At 38.8% G+C, this 19,679-nt stretch overlaps 1 protein-coding gene across 5 annotated transcripts in view; it reads left to right on the forward strand.

The window, feature by feature from the left end:
- Positions 1 to 19,679, forward strand: part of Dlgap1 (DLG associated protein 1) — a 791,008-nt gene that overhangs the window by 249,480 nt on the left and 521,849 nt on the right. Inside the window, exon 1 of one of the 5 annotated variants that reach the window (XM_031368698.1) lies at positions 1,213 to 1,263. The exons of the other annotated variants lie outside the window; for them this stretch is intronic. The gene's annotated coding sequence lies outside the window, so the exon portion shown is untranslated. Of the gene's footprint in view, positions 1 to 1,212; positions 1,264 to 19,679 lie in introns of those variants that run through there. 5 annotated transcript variants of the gene reach the window in all.

Here is a 19,679-nt window from a genome sequence, read left to right on the forward strand (position 1 = left end):
TGGCTTGGACAAGGAATGACTGAGAAACATAAACATGGACACAACAAAGTTCATATTTAAACACACCAATAGGTTCTGAGCACTTGGGGAGGCAGCCCTGCCATCAGGATTATTACCAGCTTCCTCCTGAGTGCCCTCTAGCTTTTATTTGTTCCTCTAATCACAGTAGATCCTATAGTGTACATAGGAACAGACTCTCTGGCTCAATAGTGAATAACTTGAAGCAGAGAACATGCCACATTTAGATCTTTCATGTCAGTGGTACTGGGCAGAGTAGTAAACATGTGGTGGGTTATTTTTAGAAATAAAAATGCAACTGCCCAGTCATGGGGCAATCAGCATTTTTAAAAAGTTGGGAGCCAACAATGTTCCATTCTCTTAATGATGTTCGTGGGAAGCATTGGCTTTAACCAGACAAGGTCAGCTTCCTGGCTTACATTTGCAGGACTGCCATCTCTCATAGCTCCCTTCAATTTGTAGTGGATTATAAGTGTGAGCATGGCTTTTTGCTGGGGCTCCTTTATGTGAAGTCAAGGAAACTAGATACCTGATTATGCGTGTGCTTGCCTGTGCCCATACCTGTGTCCATGCCCATGCCCGTGTCCCCGCCCAGCCCCTGCCTCTGACTGAGGGGACCCTGAGAAGTAGTCGAATGGACCCTGAGAAGTAGTCAGTACCTGGTGTCAGATACCAACTGAGGCACTTTCTCAAGGCAGTGATCCTAAGAAGATTTTCATTCACCCACAATGTGAAGACCTTGACATGGGTACCAACTTTCCAGTCCACACTGACAGACCAGCCAGGTGCATTTTCATGGTTCCTGTTTTCTTATTCTTAATGTTTATCTTCAGAACCACAACCCTACATGTGGTCTGTGTCAACTGATGTAATGAATGGAGGCTTCTTTACAAAAGCAATGTTAATAAAAGACAGCAGCACCTACATCTGTGCCTAGAGCTTCAGATCTCCATAAACCCCACTTGCCCGGCACTCACAAGACCCATGGGACTGGCCACACCTCATTCCAGGAAACAATGTTTCTGCATTTGACATGATGATGATGATTTTTATTGCAGCAGGTGGCACTCATGTGTCATCCCTCCAACCCCTGTTCATCATTGCTAAGCAAAAGCACAAAACTGGGCAGCTAAGGGCAGAGTGTGACTGAAGCTTACTTCGCATGTGCCTCACTGCACGTTACAAACTTCTACTGATCCGTGATGTTCCTTCAAATGACTTATCTTCCCTCAGGGCTTTCATGAGGTAAAGCCTAATTTCCATAGTTTCTTATATACTGTGTCTCATAAATTTTGAGTTTAAATTTTACTTTATTTGATTATCTTCAAATGAACAACAGAACTTTGTATGGTAAATTAGTATTGTTTTAAACTATATTCCTGACTCTCTAGAACACTGATCATTTCTAACAATAACTTCAGCTATTTTTTTTTCTTTTCATTCAAGAGATGTTTGTGTTTTAAAATGTCTCTAATAGATAGAATGGGTTTGGATAGCTACTGCACAGAAAAGTAGCCTAGTTAATAATAATGTATTTTTGTCTTTCAAATAACTGTACATTTAAAAGGTATAACCATAAAAAAATAGTAAATAAAATGAGAACTATGTTAATTAGCTTGATTTAATAGATTGTTTTACACATTACATATATATCAAAATATCCAATTGTATCCCATTGAATTATTATTTGTTGATTAAAAATAGCAATAATCCAAAAGGAAAATACAGGTATAAACTCAACTAAATAGTATAGCATATTCTTGTATTTAAAACTGCATACAACTTTATATTTTGTCAACTACAAAAACTGAACTAAAATGTTAAATAACTGTTGGCATAGTTTTTCATGCTGTATTTCAGTTCAAAGTAATTTATAAATCTGGGAAGCATTGGATAAAACATGAGGCTATAAGAAAACAAAACACATGTATATGAGGGCATAACTGGATATTATTACAAACATTTTAATAAGAAGTCTTTATTGAAGCATGTTCTGAATAACTTCAACATTGTTTTTGCCTTGAATTTAGTAATGCAAGTGGAGATGGTATTTTTTAATCTATAGCAAGGCTACTGATTTTATTAATACAGGACATATAACTTTATTTTTGTTTTTTTTTTTTCAGTAACGAAAACATCCCACAATTTTGTTTTGTTTCTTTGAACAATGGAGAGGGAGCAAGGAAAAACACTTTTAAAATGAGTTACTAAAGATGTGTTTCTGTTCCATCCATGTTATTCTGTTAAGTCTCCAAGTTTTTACATCAGCATTTGGCCCTAAGTTGTGGGAAGTCTTTCTTATTAATGAATGCCTTGAGTTCAGTTCACTTGTATTTTGAAAATATTCTCCAAACAGAAGCAGCAGAGTGCCTGTGTACATGGGGCATGCAAATTCTGGCTCTCGGCTTTGTTGCTCTCGGTTTCTTTTTCAACTGTCTTTACTGCTTCTGTGTACTTGACCAATATCTTAAAAGAGTCATAGTTTCACCACAACACTTTGATTTGTAAAATCTTACTAGATGAAGATGTCACTAACAGCGGAACTCTTCAGCACACCCGTAAAGCTGCCCCATCTTCTTGATGGTTATGTCAGTCTTTCCTGAACTCCTGTATAGAAATTGGCTTCCACCTAGTACTTGACTCCTTTTCCCCCAAAGCCATTTCTTGTGGGCAGATCCACAGAGATGGACTAAGCTTCAGTTTCCAAATAGCTACTGAGTATGGCTTTTTCAATCCTTTGTACTTGGATGGAATGATTGCAAAGTTGTCATGCATTATTAGCTCTACTTAGCTGATGATTTTATTTTTGACCCAGTTTCAATAATTTATGCGTAATTTGGAGAATATAACAGAAACATATTTTAAAATGAGATCAAATATGAATTCTAGCCAGAGTTGGCCATGCCCCAGTCCTGAAATCAGAGCCAGGCCCTCATCCAATGCAGCCATTTGTCTGCATCATGTGCCAGAGAAGCTGTATTGTGGTGGCAAAGAGCTTGGTGACAGTTATGCCCTTAACAAATCTCAATGGGGCCTCTTAATAGATACAACAGCACTGACTGACCATCCTGGGATTGGTAGATCAGTCATCAATGAAGACAGTCTGACAAACAATAAACACAAGGCATTCTGAATAACTTCAAGATCTCTTTTGCCTTAATTACTTAATTACTTAATTTACTTTGAAATGTGGTTTTCTACTCACCCTTAATAAATAAGCAGATTAAGGTATCATCATTCCTTGGAATTTGTTGTAAATGCCTACATTCAATAGAAGCTAATTTGTATCTTTGCCTTTCTTCCCATGTTCCTTCTATCAGCTCTTTTTTTTTTTAATGAATCAAAATGAGGGGATTATTAAGTAAAGGAGTGAGTTATTAATTAAAGAAATGTGGGTTTTTATTGAGAAGTAGTAACACATGCTTATATTTAACTGTGGGAGTTGAAAGAAGAAGATTCTTAAGAAAAGGGCAGTCATATACTCAAAAAGAAACAGAATTCTCAAAAGAAACGCTCATGTGCTGGATCTATGGACAAATGCAAAGGGAAGAAAGGAATGTCATTACTTTGAGTCGGACTATGATTTAGTGTTCTCTACAATGTTAACCTCATCTCTGATTTGCTGTAGCTACATGACTTCATTTGTTCCTATTGCTCCAACTAGGGAAGACTCGCCCTGTGTCCTACGAGCAGAGTGCTTTCTCAGCATCTTCACTTGGCTGCCTTCTCTTGGTATCAATGTCACTTGGTCTCAGAAACAACAAGTATGTTACAACTGTTGTAGAACTTGGGGAGATCAAAACATTCTATCTTTACCATGTTTGCCACAGTCCTGGCTGCTGAAATCATGGGCTTATAATATAGATGCATTGCAGCAATCACCTCGGCTAATAAATGAAGTGTTTACTAATTCCTCTAGGCGCTGGGTCACTGCAAGAAAACAAGTTGCCATAGCTATCAAATGATATACTTCTGGTACTCCTTTGAAAGGTGTGTGGGCAAACCATAACTGCTGGTCTTCAGGCCTGATCTATGTGCTTTTTTCAAATCACATTTTTTTAGAATAGAATGGAATTTTTTTTCTTCCTTCCTCCCTCCCTTAATTCCTAGTTTAGATAATTTCCTTGTTTCTGTGGCCAAGTGTTTGACTATAGTTTAAGGAAAGAAATTCAAAAGTTTAAGAGAAACATTCTACCCAAGTCATATAGCATCAGGAGAGCAGGGGAGGAGAGAGAAGCTGGGAAGCAGGCATCTGGCCATCCCTATTGAATATGCACTTGGGCAGCAGAAGCTATAGGAAATACCACGTGGCTATAAAACATCAAGGCTGCCTCCTATACCCCTTAAGACTTAATTATGGAGCCACTTCCATCATGAGGATTCCACCCCCATAGGAACCACAACCTTCTTAAATAGAGCAGCCTATTGATGATGAGCCTATGGGGGTCATTGGCCGTTCAAATCACTTCCTCTCTCCTCCTCCCTCTCTCCTCCCTCCTCCCTCTCTCCTCCTTGCTCCCACTTCATCCTCCTCTTCTTCCTTGCCATCTTCCTCCTTCTCCCCTTCCCTCCTCCCTTCTCTTTTCTTTTGGGACCAAACACAGAATCTCCAATAAAGTAGGAAAGTACTGCTCCATTGAGATATATCTTCATCTCAGAATAAAATGGTGTAGAAGCTTGTAAATATGTTCCTGTGGGTGATGAGAGAATATATTCCTCTCTCAACCTCAGAAAAGTTTATAAATATGAGGGGGGTTTTGATGCCCAAGGATGAAAAATTATGTCTCAAACTAAAATGCATTATTGAACTGTCTTTGCCTGGGTATTGTCTAAGTTATTTACATACCCCTTTGACCTCTGTCCACCCCTCCCTCTTCCTCTTCCTCTCCCCCTCACTCCCTCCCCTTACCCCTTATTCCTCTCCCACTCCCTTCATCTCCCCTTCCCCCTCCCCCTCTTCCTTCCTCTCCCCTTTCCCCTGCCCTTTCCCTTACCCTCTCCCTCTTTCTCCCCTTCCTCTCTTCCTTTCTTTTTCTCCCTCCTCCTCCCCTTACCCCTCTCCCTCTCCCTCTCGTTCCCACTTCTCCTCTCCCTCTCTCCTTCTACCTCCCCTTCCCTTTCCCCTTTCCCCCTCCCCCTCCCTTCCTCCCTCTCTCTCTCTCTCTCTCTCTCTCTCTCTCTCTCTCTCTCTCTCTCTCTCTCTCTCTCTCTCTCTCTCATCTCTTAATGCTAAGTCTCTATGTCACTTCTGGTTCCCCTTGGTCCTAATTTTGTGATCCAAGAAATTGGTATCAAACCTAGAATCCAGATGCCATTTTGTGTGTCCAGAGAGATGACTTCTTATGATAAAAGCAATGCAAACACATTGCTACAGATTGCTCCAATGCTGTGGTCATAAGAGTTCTCTGGAAGAAGACCAGTGTCCAGAGACATACAAGGCAGTGAACTCAAGTCATGCTTCCCTAGAAGTTACACAGAAGCTGAATAATATAAGGAGATGGGAGAAAGGAAACCTGCTGTCTGAGAGCCTTTATAAGGCTAAGCACAGTGTGATGCTATCAGACTGAGCTTAATGAAGACCACCATGGTGATGCTGTGAGAAATGGAAGGAAGGATGGAAATGGGATTTGTGGAGGCTGATGTGGAGGCCTTTGAAAGAGATGTGGTACTTAGGGAAAGAAAGGATAGTTGAAATGGCAATGATAGGGTACATGGACTGAGAGGATTCTAACTAAATGTATGTCTGGTTTTCATCATTGGCTATCCAAGAAGCTTAGACACAGACTTTACTTTCACAACAAATTTTTAGATAGATAAGACACCTAGAAATAATAGGTTTGGATTTTTCAGATCTCAGAGTAAATGCAAAATTCACCTGGGAACTATGAAAGTTATAGAAGTACATTAAAAAAACTGAAGGCAAAAGTGAATTTTCTCTTTCATTATACCAAACATATATTGGTATGCTAAGTGTAGCTAAAGGGTCATTTAAAATTAAACAACTTCAAATAAACATCCATAAAGAAATATATTGTAACTTTTTGTATGAGGGTTTGAATGAAGGGATTTTTTTTCTAGATCCTTCTCCTTTATAAATTAATATGTTGTAATCTTTAAACCACTGAGTTCTAGTTTAATGTATTTCATGTAAGAGTTATCTCTTTTTAACTGTTACAAGTGAAAATAACACTTTTCATATAAATTTTCATTATTCAAAAATAATAGAACATTACACATGGATTTTTTTCTTCCATTGATTTCATGGATACTTCAACCCAAATCTTCAAGCATGTTAGGCAAATATTCTCAGTGAACTAAATTCCTGCCCCAAATGTTTTTTCTTGTTGCTGTTTGTTCTTGAGAAAGAGTCTCACTGTGTAGCTCTGACTGACATGATACTCATAACATCCAACAGGCTAGTTTTCGACTCACAGTGACCTGCTTCTTCTGCTTCTCTAGTGCTGTATTGGAAGCATGAGCTATCACACTAATCTCTCAAACTGTTTGCTGAAAGACAGGAAAACTACATTTCTTAGAAGTTACATTGAAAGAAAACTACTATTCTTTGAGGTTTTCAACCCAAATACCAATCATAAAAAATCATACTAGCATAAAGGTTTATCAATACTTGCTTTATAAAATAGGCTGATTTTTATAGTAATTTGACATGTACAGAAAAGTTATGCATGAAGTACACCCCTTACAGAGTCTCTTGTCTTATGAATACTTGAAACTATTATTGACATTTTCCAGCTATTTGGTTCACTTCTTGCAACTTAAGAGCCCACATGGATTCATTAATTTTCATTGCAGTTTGTAATTTACATCAGTGTTGATTGTTATATATTATAATGGCTTTGTCTTACACCCACTCTTACAATATCATACAGAAGCCCTCTCCAAAGTCACCCTGTGCTTTATCTGCTCGTCTCTGTTTGCAGCAGGGTCCCTAATAATTGGTGATGCACTCTGTCCATTCTTTTACTGGCTCTTTACCAGGACATTGCATAGTTGAAACCATAAGTTTGTGCTTTTGAAAACTAACCCTGTTTTATTTAAAAGCTAAACATACTCCTCTGTGTCATTTTCTGTTTGTATTCTAAATGGATAGCTTGATAGCTTATGTTGTTACATAACCGAATTATATTTCATTTTCTGAGTATGCAACAGTTTGCTTATCCATTTATCTGTGGAAAGGCATCTTGATTGCTTTCTGTATTGAGAAATATGAATAACATTGCTGTAAATCACATTTGTGTACATACTTTCTGTAAGCATAAGTTTTCAACTCATTGGTGTCTTGGGGTGAAATTGCCATGTATAGCTTTGTATGTAACTGCTAGAGTGGTTTCTAAAGTGACTATACAGTCCTCCAAGGCATGTTAACATTTCTTGCAGCTTCTAAGATTTTATTCAGTTCTCCTTGGGTCTGTCCAGTGTTTTCAACTTTATTTGTTGAAGATTCTGTCCTTTTTTTTTTTTCAATAAATTGCCTTTGCTAGTTTGTCAAAGATGAATTGATTTTATTTGTGTAGGTATAGTTCTGAGTACTGTATTCACTCCAGTTGATTTATTGGGTTGCTCTGTCTCAAATGCTATGTTCTTTCTCTTACTGTAGTTTTACAACAAACTTGAAGTTCAGCCTTGGACACGGTTCTTCTTCAATATTGTGCGGTGACAGCTCCGGGTCTTTCGGTATTTATTAGTTCTCCGAAGGGACAGAAGCAACAGAATAGATGTATTAAAATGGAACTCTCTGACACTGACCATCTTCTCATTGGAGAAGATACAGTTCAGGAGGGTGGGTGCCTCTGCAGAAATAACATGGAGCTTAAAGCCTTGAGCATTTCCGAGAGCCACTGGCCTTCAGTCATCATTGGGATCCTGAAGAAGCTGGAATCCTATATTAGCATAGGAATACAGCAGCAGAGTGCATGAACTTGCAAACAGGGTAGATGAATGTGCCAGTGACATTCAAAAGGAAAGAAATGCTTTTGTTTTCCTCAGACATTTATCTGGGCTTCCACCTAAAGGTGTCATCCACATTAGAATGAAATGGTGTGTCAACAGCTATAAAATAATATGCTGGGGTTTTAATTGAGTATACAAAAACCTAGAGGTCAAGTTAAGAAAATATGAAATCTTAACAATACTATCTTTCTTAAAGTCTGTGTGTTTTGTGGGTCCTTGATTTTTCTCACCAGAGCACACTGTACATTCTGTAAGTTAAAAACTGTCTAAATGAGGAGAAATTTGCTTCTTAAACTTGCTGGCTTGAACTTAAACTACCACTGTTTCAAAAGATGTGTTACCTAGATAACACAACAAAAAGTATAAAAACATACCTCTCTAGGTCATGCTGAAGTAAATACTAAAACCACATCAAAGCCACCAGGAGCTTTAAGGAAACGACTTCTTAAATATTTTTGTCCATCAACTACATTGTCATTGACGACAAGAAGACCCTACTTTTGAGAAAGTTACAATTTTTACTTATAACACAATAGATCTCTGTGCATATAACATTCTTTACCTAAAAGGATTTATATAGTAAAAAAAAAAAAATATTAAAAGTCCCAGTCCAGGGTTTCTTCCCCACCTTAGACCATTTATGTTCTATATGAAAACACACACAGCCTTTATATTTTTAAATATGCTTTCGGCAGCACAGTAGCTAGGCAGCTGCCTACCCTCCATGCTGTTAGGATCTACTTTCCCATCAACAACTAAGAGTCATCACGTGCTATTTACTGCATTCCATCTGGGCTGCTCTTAACCCAATTGGGCAGCCCACATGGCCATATTCTCTTGGTCCTTAGTCTATTGCAGCTCTCCTTCTTCCTCCTGCACATTCTTCTTCTTCCACTGCTTCCTTCTTCTGGCAGCTTCCTTCTTCTTTGTCCTCTTTCTCTAAGCCCACAAAACATCAACCCCACCTATGTCTCTTCTGCCCAGCTATTGGCTCTCAACATCTTTATTCACCAATGAGAATTAATGTGGAGGCAGGGTCCCAGAAGCAACATGAAGACTTAAGGTCTTGGGGGCCCTCACTTAGCATTACAACAGACAGTAAAAAAAGAAAACTTCAGTAGATTAGAAAATAACCTACCAAAAATGATAGCTCATGATCTCTGAAGCTAACTTAGCCTTGAGTAAATGTGAAACCACAAGCATGTGTTTCAGTTACACACTTGCTCACTGGGTACGTGTGGCTTAGGTCTTGTGGCATTAGGCCTTTTAAACCTTGCTTGGAGTGGAGGGAAACATTCACCCACTAACGCAACAGTTATGGACGTTTACCTGGGTACTAGGATCCTCCCAGAACCACTATTTTATCGGGAAAATATAATATGTTTCTAACACAGATAAGAACCACTCTAACTAGAAGAAGACAGGGCAAAGGGCTTTTGACATTTTACCCAAGCAGAAAGCCACTGGTGAAGTGTTTTCCTCTCTATGTAGGCTTATCAGTATGTACAAACACCATAATTGAATGAGTCTGCATGCCTATTTTTAAGTACTATATGTACAATTCCAAATGACTGGACAGATGTGTGGTAATGGTTCTATGTGTATAGAGGAAGGTTTTCTCTTCTCTGGGTAAACCAAAGTTATCATCTACCAAAACCTGATGGAAGAATTCCAGACCCTTAAAACAGTATACTTTTAATGCTTTAGCTAGTTAAGACTTGATTATCTGGTCCACAAAATGTTCTTCTGTACATTAATAAATGTAAATAATTATTCCACCCATGGTAATGCTAGGGTGGCGGTGGATTGAGCTCTTCCCCGAGGGTTTTAGTTCAAGTGCTTGATGCTGCTCCATGAACTGTGCAGAAGTTAATTTAGGTCATGATCAATATGAGCAATTAAAAAGCTGTGCAAAGTGGCTAAGGCTTTGAATTCATTTAATTATTTTAAGCCAACTATGGGGGAAAAAAAGGTTGCTTTTTCCTCTTAAAATTTATCCCCCCAATTATTTCCAACATTTAAAGAATTTTCTTCTTTCAGTGCGCTACAGATCTGCTTTGCTTTGCGTAAACCAGTTCTATTAGTCTAAAAATAGACGCCTTGTAGAATATTATTAACTTTTCTGCGTGGGCATTTGTGCACATTCTGTGCCGTCACTCTCTACAGCAAGACAAGAAAATACCCTCCGGTTTTCTATCTTACTGTGGCAGCATTCTGCAAAAGTAAGAGGATATGACTTCTTAGACCACAGTTAATGCTAAAAAGAATACAAAAAACGAATACAGTGTTTTCTACTCTTACTGGGAGATTAGAGGCAGAATCCATCTTATAAGAATGACTTATGCTGCTGGGCAGTGGTGGCACATGCCTTTAATCCCAGCACTTGGGAGGCAGAGGCAGGCGGATTTCTGAGTTCGAGGCCAGCCTGGTCTACAGATTGAGATCCAGGGCAGCCAGGGCTATACAGAGAAACCCTGTCTTGGAAAAAAAAAAAAAGAATGGCATATGCTTGCTGTGGTTAAAGTTATGACTTCTGAATCCTGTGTAAAGGTTATTTGATGTACACTTTGGAAATCTGCATGGTACCGAAGTCTTCTTGTTTTAACACAATGTTGCAATCCATGTGTCTGCACATTTATGCACAGAAAAGTGGATAGGTAGACATGTAATCTTTATACAACAAGAATTAAGGAGCCTAAGGAAAAAAAAGAATAAGCCACAGGAAAATGAAATAATAGTATAATAAAAATTACTGTAGATTTGTTTCAGAAATGTAACTTCAAACTTCATTGAAGGTTGTATATGGGTATATGTGTGTGTATGTGTGTGTGTTTATGTGTGTTTGTATATGAAGGTACATGGAGAGACATATGTAAATAAATAATGTAGGTAGTAATTTTATCTGCTCATACCATTTATAAACTCTTGATAAATCCTTTTCTTCATAGGTATTTGCTGCCTTAGCCTACCACAAAGATCCACCTGTGGCCATTCTGTTGTGTGCTCTAATTGAACTACTCCATTATAGAGTGCCGTCAATGAAAAATGCTTGCTTGACAGACATCAAGATATACAAAAGTATACATGTAATACAACTGATGGCCTTTGAATTTGGCTTCTATATTTAAAATATCAAGAATTTGACTTAAGTTGTTCTTTTAAGATTTTTGTTTGTTTGTTTTGAATGACCTCCATTAACGGCTTGTGATTCTGTGAATCTCACCTACCACCCTAGCAGAGGCTTGTTTATAATTTGCTATTTTGAAGACTGTAACTGTGATTGAGTTATCTGAGCTTGCCTTCCCTTGTCTACAAGCTTCCCCAAGCATTGGCCTCCTCCTCCTTGTCTGTATAAAGTGAGCCCAAGTGATTGATGTCCAAGTCATTTTGAATTTACCATCCACATAGCAGCATCAGTCAGGACAGGCTATTTTTCTCATACTGTTTTCTTATACAGTATATAATGAGCAAATGTCTTTTTCTCTGCCTCAGCACTTCCCAGGGCTTCTCACCTCTTTACCCACACAACCTTTCCCCACTGTCTGCCCATCTCTCATCTTTCCCAAATAAAAAATGATAATTAAAGCAAACAAACAAAAAACCAAGAAGACAAAAAGTAGCAAAACAGAAGAAAACCCACGGAGTCTGTTTTGTGTTGGCCAACTACTCCTGGGCATGGGGACTGCCCTGGAGAGTGGTTTATGTACCCAGTGACACTCCATCAGAGAAAACTAATTTTCCCTTTCCCAGGAGATAACAAATGCAAATAGCTTCTTAGTTAGAAGTGGGACTTTGTGTCTAATTTCCCTTCTCTGGGATTTTTCTGGTGAGAATTTTGTGCAGGCCTTGTACATACCAAGAACATCACTTTTAAATCTCACATACTGCCTATTTGTCATCCCACAGTTAGTAAGCCATGAACACAACCCAAAGGACCTTATAGGTGTCAGGTAACATTTAATCACCAATTTAGTGAAGATCTTTTTTTAACTCTTTGAGATCTTAATGGAAAGGAAGCCCCATTGCATAAAGCAATTTAACAAGAAGAAAGGGAAAGAGATGTTTATCATCAGGCATATTTCATAAATATATGGGTATGCCCAGAGATTGAGTACAGTTTCAGCAAAGTGCTGTTACATCCCAGAATACTTAGTATTCTCACAGTACATTTTAAAGCAATAGAAACTGAAAGAAATTTGTCTCTCAAGGTGGTAGCTGATATGGACTTGACTGGAAGTTAAACACGGGTGAGTGATTAGTGTTGATGAAGACCCCTCTGGGGATATCTCCTGGTCCCTAGTATCAATAGCTGTCCACAGCTTATCTTAGTTCTCTCAGGTGGAGAAGGGGCCATGGAGCAGGCTTTGTATGTGTTAAGCTTCTTTCAGACAGACAGAGCAAAGATGCTGAGTTTTCTATATCTTCCTCCTGATTGCCTTCAGCCCAGCCCAGCCATTTGAGTGTCAAAGACGAATGCTTTCAGGTATCATCTTCTGGTATCCATCACTAGCTTTCAGAGACCTTTAGCAATCTCTGTGGTGTGTGTATTTTCTCCATCACTGACTTCTACATATAAATAAATCTTCTCAGTGTTCTGCTGTAACCACATGCCTCAGCAGCCTACTCTGTGATAAAGCCCCATATATGAGATTTTGTTAATCCCTGTACTGTCTTCTCCTTCACTGGATACCCACACAATTCACACTAGAACATACATATATTATTGCTGCTTCTTTTAATGATCAGTACACCATTCTGCTCATTGGCAGTATGGCTATAATGTTCTCAGTGTAAACAGAACATAATGCTACAATGTTCTCAGAGTAAACAGAACATAATGCTACAATGTTTTCAGTGTAAACAGAACATTATTTATACCAATGGCTGGCCTTATGATAGATATGTCTGTTTATTGGAACACTGGGTAAATATAACCAAATGAAAATGAGAGTACAGAACACTAGATACTTTTTTAAAGGGAGACCAAAAGGGATTCTAACAAGGGAACAATAAATTAAGGTTGCTATTTGGCCAGATATACTATGAAGATGTGGTGAAATGGATCTAAAAGATAGTATGTTCCGTCAAGGTAGAAGGTACTCCATGTTGACATGCACTCAGAGGAAATCACTGCCATGCTATCTCCTTTATGCCACCACCATCATACATATGTCAACCAACTGTGAAATTAAAAGTGCCTCCCACTAGCAGTTGGATCCAGTTTGATAGTTTGTATCTTATCAAAAGCTGCTTCAATGCCTCTCTGGTGACATTTCAATGATAATTGAGAGCAGGTTCCCAAAGCTTCAGGAGGCAAGTTTGTGTTCAGTTGCAACTCACTCACCCAGTGTAACTCTGCCAGGAAATCAGTCCATCCTGTGAGCAGAGATCTTATTCTTTAGAGAAAGGAGGCTTAAGCTTAATAGTCCACTTATGAAAATAATAGGCAGCCTTTGTTTTTTAAAAGAAGGGTAAGCACAAAGATTCCTAGCCACCAATAATTTTAGTAATTTGAGTCAAATTGTTAAGGAAATGTGAAATTATCTATCTAACCTGGGGAACAGTAGAAAATTACTTTGTTTTCACTCAAATCCACCAGTTCCTACTGCCCATTCATTGAATTTCTTGCTTTAGACCCACACACAGCCTCCTTAGGTGGTTCCCTATTCAGGCTGCTTTCTAGACCTTAATACTCACCCCTGTAACTGGGCGCTCTGACTATTTCTACCTTGCCCTGCCAAAACGTGTTTTTCTGAAGACCAATTTTCAGTAACTTTTCCAGATTAAAAGTGACTTCTCACTCAGCTTGGCATGTGAGCTTCAGATGGGCACATGTAGATTGGTTGGATACATATGCTTCAGAGCACATAGGTGATGAAGAGAAGCAGCCATGTCAGTACCAGAAGGGCCTTTGTGAAGGAGGTATACATAGCCTTTGTAATACTCTTTCAACTTTCAAATATATTCCACATAAATGGTTTTAGACAAACCTTTAGCAACTGATCCTAATCTGTCACACTCCACGATAGTTCTCCAACGAGTGCCAGCTCTTCTGATCTCAGCAGCTGGTTGTGGTGTTGGCATTGAGTTAAGTCTTAAACGGTATACACTTTCTGATAGTATAGTACAAAGAGAAAATCTAAATGCACAGAAACTTTAGAAAGTATAATGTTAGAGAGAGGATGAATAGTCTCTCAGTGTACTGTACACCTTAGGCAAATGGATGTACACTTGTCACCCTGCCTTGGGGCACTCTGAACAGCTGAAGCAGAAAATGGTGATGCCCAAAGGAAGACATTCCAGTTTATCTGGTGAGACACTGGGAAACAAGACAAGACTCTCAACTACAATGGGAGAGAGCTGTGTTGTCAAATATGGGGTTTTTTTTTCCTGTTGCTGTGATAACATATCCTGACAAGACAACTTTAAAAAAAAAAAGAAAGAAAGGTTTGTTTTATATTACATTGCTCACAGAAGGTGAAACAAAGCGGCAGGAGCTCAACACAGTTGGTTGATAGTCAACACTGACATCAAGAATCAAAAGGCAATGAACATGTGCCACCATGCCTCAGCTTGATCCCTTTTTTTTTTTTATATGGCACAGGATTTTCCACCCAGGGGATGGTCATGCTAGCAAATAAGATGGGTTTTTTCATGTAAGTCACCACACTCATTATAGAAGGAACTTTATCTTTAGGATACACATGGTTGTTTAATTGGGAAGAGCACATGCAGGGTATGGGTTGTTCTGTTGTCTGAAGATTCCCATTGCTTGCTGGGGAAAACCCAAATTCCTTAGTTCATAATAGAATGCATACTCATGAAGAACAGTGTACTTGGAGGATATTATACCAACTCTCCCTCACTTTCAGAAGACCATTCATAGTCAGTGCCAGAATGCTCAGTGTTTAGACATGTACACTGATACCCAGGAATGCAAAATGTATCCCCAAGGACACTCCGTCACAGGTGGTCAAACTAGAGATCGTACCAATGGTTGCCTCCTGGACTCTCATTTCCTATTCCTTTTATTATTCATAGCCCATACCTCACACACACCTGAAAGCCTTATACTGACTACACAGCTACACAGGTCTGCTTGCACTCCTCATGTATGGGCATGCCCTTAGGTTATTCCCACCTAAAAACTCTCTATCCTTTAATGATATTCCTTTGTGCAATTCTGTGATATCAATCCTGCTAGAAATTGCTCTTCCCATTGGTAAACACCTAGAATATTCTTCTTTATTTATATGAGTACACTGTAACTGTCTTCAGACACACACCAAAAGAGTGCATCGGATCCCATTATAGATGGTTGTGAGCCACCATGTGGCTGCTGGGAATTGAACTCAGGACCTCTGGAAGAACAGTCAGTGCACTTAACTACTGTGCCATCTCTCTAGCCCTTGGAATATTCTTCTTGCATTGTTCATATCACCTTTCCTATTTGGACATTACTGGGAAGACAGCATGATAGATAGGAGTGTATGCTGAGCTTCAGACAAGATTGCGATCTGCTTCAGACATAGGTGCTGGGTGATCTCATTCTTTGGTCCTATGTGAGCCTCAGTTTTCTTAATTAGAATATCAATATAATATATTATCTATAGGACTACTATAAAAATAGATGATCATTCAGAAGATTACAAGAACTAAACCATTGTCTCTAGTGAAGTTTTAAAGCTCTTAAGGATGAAAAAAAAACTTTCAAAATGGCCATCTCCATTTTCAGACACTAAGCACTGTGGTTTAAACATGTAAGACAAACAATGTTCTTGCCTAATGAATAAATCAAGGGCCTTATACCGTATGTTGGCTTGGAGTGAGTGAAAAGAAAGACTTTTTAAAAAGAATAAGGAGATGAAATAATTGGCCAAATATATGTTTGATGGAACAGTTGAAGAAAGAATTAAAAATTGGTGAAATTTCAACTCTTAGACAAAATTACTAAGTATTGAACCTGCATAAGATAGTGGTGAGGCTTGAAGTTGAAATGGACCCTGTGTGTTATGGCTGAGGATATATACTGACCATTATAACATCATGACCTTCAACATAATCTCATCCTTCAGCTCCTCTTGCTTGTACAGAATGGAAACGATATCTTCTGTAATTACCACAGCATATATGCCAAAATATCCAGAACTCAGTGAGTACTACCAATGAAAAATAATGAGGTAGTGATGGTGATTTTAATGCTAAGAATTTTAACTTAAGCAGAAACTAGCTTGTAACCGCAGGCCTTGCAGATTGCATAGAATGGTGAAGATTTCCTCCTGGGAAAACTGTTAGGTGCATTCTTTTGACAACTGTTAATTTCCTGGTGTCATTTAGAGGAATGCATTTCACCTTCAGATAGTCCCCATGAACAATAAACCTCTCATTTACTGCATAGCTACATTTTTATGTTCTATAATCCCTACCAACTTGTAGGTTAGGAAAAAAAAACAGGTCTATCCAAGAAGTAATAACCTTGTCAATTGCCTAAAAGAATCAGATGTTTTGATGGCATTGAGGATCCCTCTGCCTTGTAAGTGTAGATATCACTTTGGCTGTAGGTAGAGAGGAAGTAACTTTTAAGGGAATCCGTAAGACTAGATAGCATCGCAGTAAGTGGATGGAAGGCTGGCTCCTTAGGGAACTAAGGCATGTGCTGTGCTGTCATGCTTCCCCAGTGGTCAGATGCCCCGCTGTGATCAAATGTCTATATGACAAATGGAATAGTGTAATGAGTTCTGTGAAGATAGTTAGGGCTCAGCTTGGGCCAGCAATTCCCATATGTGATCTCTCCTAACTGTCATCAAGAGAGCCAGGACCTGTTGTAAAACTCCATATCCTCTATTGAGCAATGAGACAGAGTGATTATTAGAGACCAATGTCAAAAAGACCCTTAGTAGAGAGGTTTTAGATGTCTCTTTGGGCTCTGCTCCACATGCATTTTGTCATGTGTTGATCTCTACTCAACAGCAGCCCTTTCCCAAAGCTGAGACTCTTCATACATACAACTCCAGGGAGTTGTAAGAAAGTGGTCACAACCTGTGGTAGTTGAAACTGTTTTCTTACACAGCTGGTAGCATGCTAAATTCCTTAGTTTCCCTGTGCATATATATATATATATATATATATATTTGCATCTTCTAAATCATAGTTTCTTAAATGGTAGGAAATGATGCTACATGGGAGGTGACAGCTGAATATGGAGTTTGCAAAATAAAAAATCTTGCAGTTAATCCTCCATTTCTCAAGGATTGGTCTGTGCCACACTTGTAACCTTAACTACAGATGGTGCTTTACTGCCTGTTCAGGAAATGGCAACCATGCATTGCTTTCAAAACATTGTTATCACCATCTCACAACCTTGCCTTTGTTGTTTCAAAAGGTTGTTCTGACTGCCTTGTCATAACTACCTTGTTATGGTTATCTGTCTGTATGACCACCTTTCAATCATGCATTTGCTTTAGGGGGTCATTTCCCCCATTTGGGAAGCCCCTACCCCTGAGCTATGAAAACTGTGTCTTCCTTGCATTACAAGCTGACCTCTAAACCATGACTTTAGGGGAGGCAACCCATATATACTAACTTAAAAAGCTTGCTTTAATTATTTGGCCATGGTGATTTGGGTTGGTGGTCTTTCTCCTTGTATCTTTGGGATTAACAAATATATTTTCCAGTAATCTCTTCTGCCATCTTGTACCTACATATTTATGAAATATTCTCAGTATATGAGATATTTGAATAGAATTGGTGTGGAGATATTTCTGAGAAACTAAGGATAAGGGGATTAGAGTCTGAAGAATTATATAGAACAAAACATGTAGGTAGTAGCAAGCCAAGAAAGTAAGGGAGTGCATGCATACATGTGTGTATGCATCTGTGTGTATGTGTTTGTGTCTATGTGTGTATGCTTGTATATGTGTATCTGTGTGTGTGTCTGTGTGACTGTATGTTTGTGTGTCTGTGTGTATCTGTGTGTCTGTGACTGTCTGAGTCTATTGTGTGTTTGTGTCTGTGTGTCTGTATATCTGTGTGTGTGTCTGTGTGCCTGTGTCTGTGTATCTGTGTCTGTGTATCTGTGTGTTATTCAAAGGCAAGGCACATGCATTAGTCGGGTATTAACTGTGAAAATGCCACTGTAAGTGGGACATGTTGCTTAGCATCAGAGTTAGACCTTACATAACTGTAAGAGGTAGGAAAGGGAAAAGCTGTAAAGAGTGTGAATCAGTGGAACAGTCACTCCCTAACCCATGTTATGTAGCTCATAGCCTTTGGGGGGATTTAGGCACTGAGTGCATCCTTACACTGGCGTGAAGCCATGGAAAGATAGCCTGTACACAAGTGGATGGGTACTCTCTAACATGTCCTGGGTAGTCTCAGTGAGTCCACATCCAGCACTTAGCAGTGAGCAAGGGACTGCTTTTGATCAATACCAATGAGGCTAAGCTAGAGACACAGAACAAGAGAACAGGAATAAACTGGGCATTGCTCTATCCTTTGAGTCCTTCCATTCTACTTTTAATACTTCTCCCTCTTACTCTCACCCTCCTCCTCTGCTCTTTTTCCCTCCCCCTCCCTCTCTAGCAGTACTATAGTAGAAATGGGAAAGATCACACACTAGACAAGGTACTTTTTGTTCTGGCAGATCTGAAATCTACTTTGAAGAAGTTGCTTTTTCTTTTGGATAATCTGTATTCCGTATATATTTGGATTATATATATATATATATTTGTTACATAATAATTACATATAATTAGGAACACAGAGATAACACACTACATGTGTATACAATGTGTGCAACTAAATCATTCTGACCCATGGCTCCTATGACACATAGTACTCATCCAAGAACATTCCTCTGCCCGTTTTCATTTTCCAGACCTCACCAAAGGTTTACATTTTAGCCAGGTCATCTGGCAATGGAGAAAGTAGTGGAGATTTTGAGAAAAGAATCTCTGAGACTCTGTCAGTTTGGTATACCGTGACCCAGAGTGTGAACATATTATATATTAACAGCATTAATGTTAGAAAATCTGTGAGCAAAAATGGAGTTGGAAGTGGAAAGGTATGTGAAACCAGCCACTGTGGTATCAGAGGAGGCTCAAGATCTAGATGAAGCCATGGCAGCAGAAGTGGCCAAAACCAATGAAAAGAATAAAGTTAAAAGCATTAAATTACCACAAATTTAGCTTGAAATCTGAGCCCTGTGTGGGAAGTTTGGGCTACTGAAGACTGTGGAGAGACAGAGAAGTCATCTCCCTCTGGGAAGATCCCTTCAGTTGGTCATCCAGATGGTCAGCCCTGAAAACATACGTATGAGCAACGTTATACTGGCTGAGCAGGTTGTTTTTAGGAATATAAATGTGTGTATAGACATTCATATGTGCATGTAACAAGAATTAATGAAAATAGATCATGAGTTTGAGAGAGATTGAGAAGGGGTACGTGGGAGGAATTGGAAGGAATGGGAAGGGAGAATGATGAAATTATAGTATAGTATAAAGAATAAAATATAAAAGAAATTATTAACCTGCTTCCATTTACAAATTTTGAATTGGACATCCCCTCATTCCATAAGACTGAATGAGATTTTTTTAGAACTGAAAAGTTTGATTTTATAGATTAAGAAGAACTGAAGAAACCAGAAAAAAAAGAACCAATATAGATTGGCAATTTCAATGTTACTTTCCTTG

This window comes from Mastomys coucha, unplaced genomic scaffold, assembly GCF_008632895.1.
Source record: "Mastomys coucha isolate ucsf_1 unplaced genomic scaffold, UCSF_Mcou_1 pScaffold14, whole genome shotgun sequence".
In the NCBI taxonomy this organism is placed as follows: domain Eukaryota; kingdom Metazoa; phylum Chordata; class Mammalia; order Rodentia; family Muridae; genus Mastomys; species Mastomys coucha.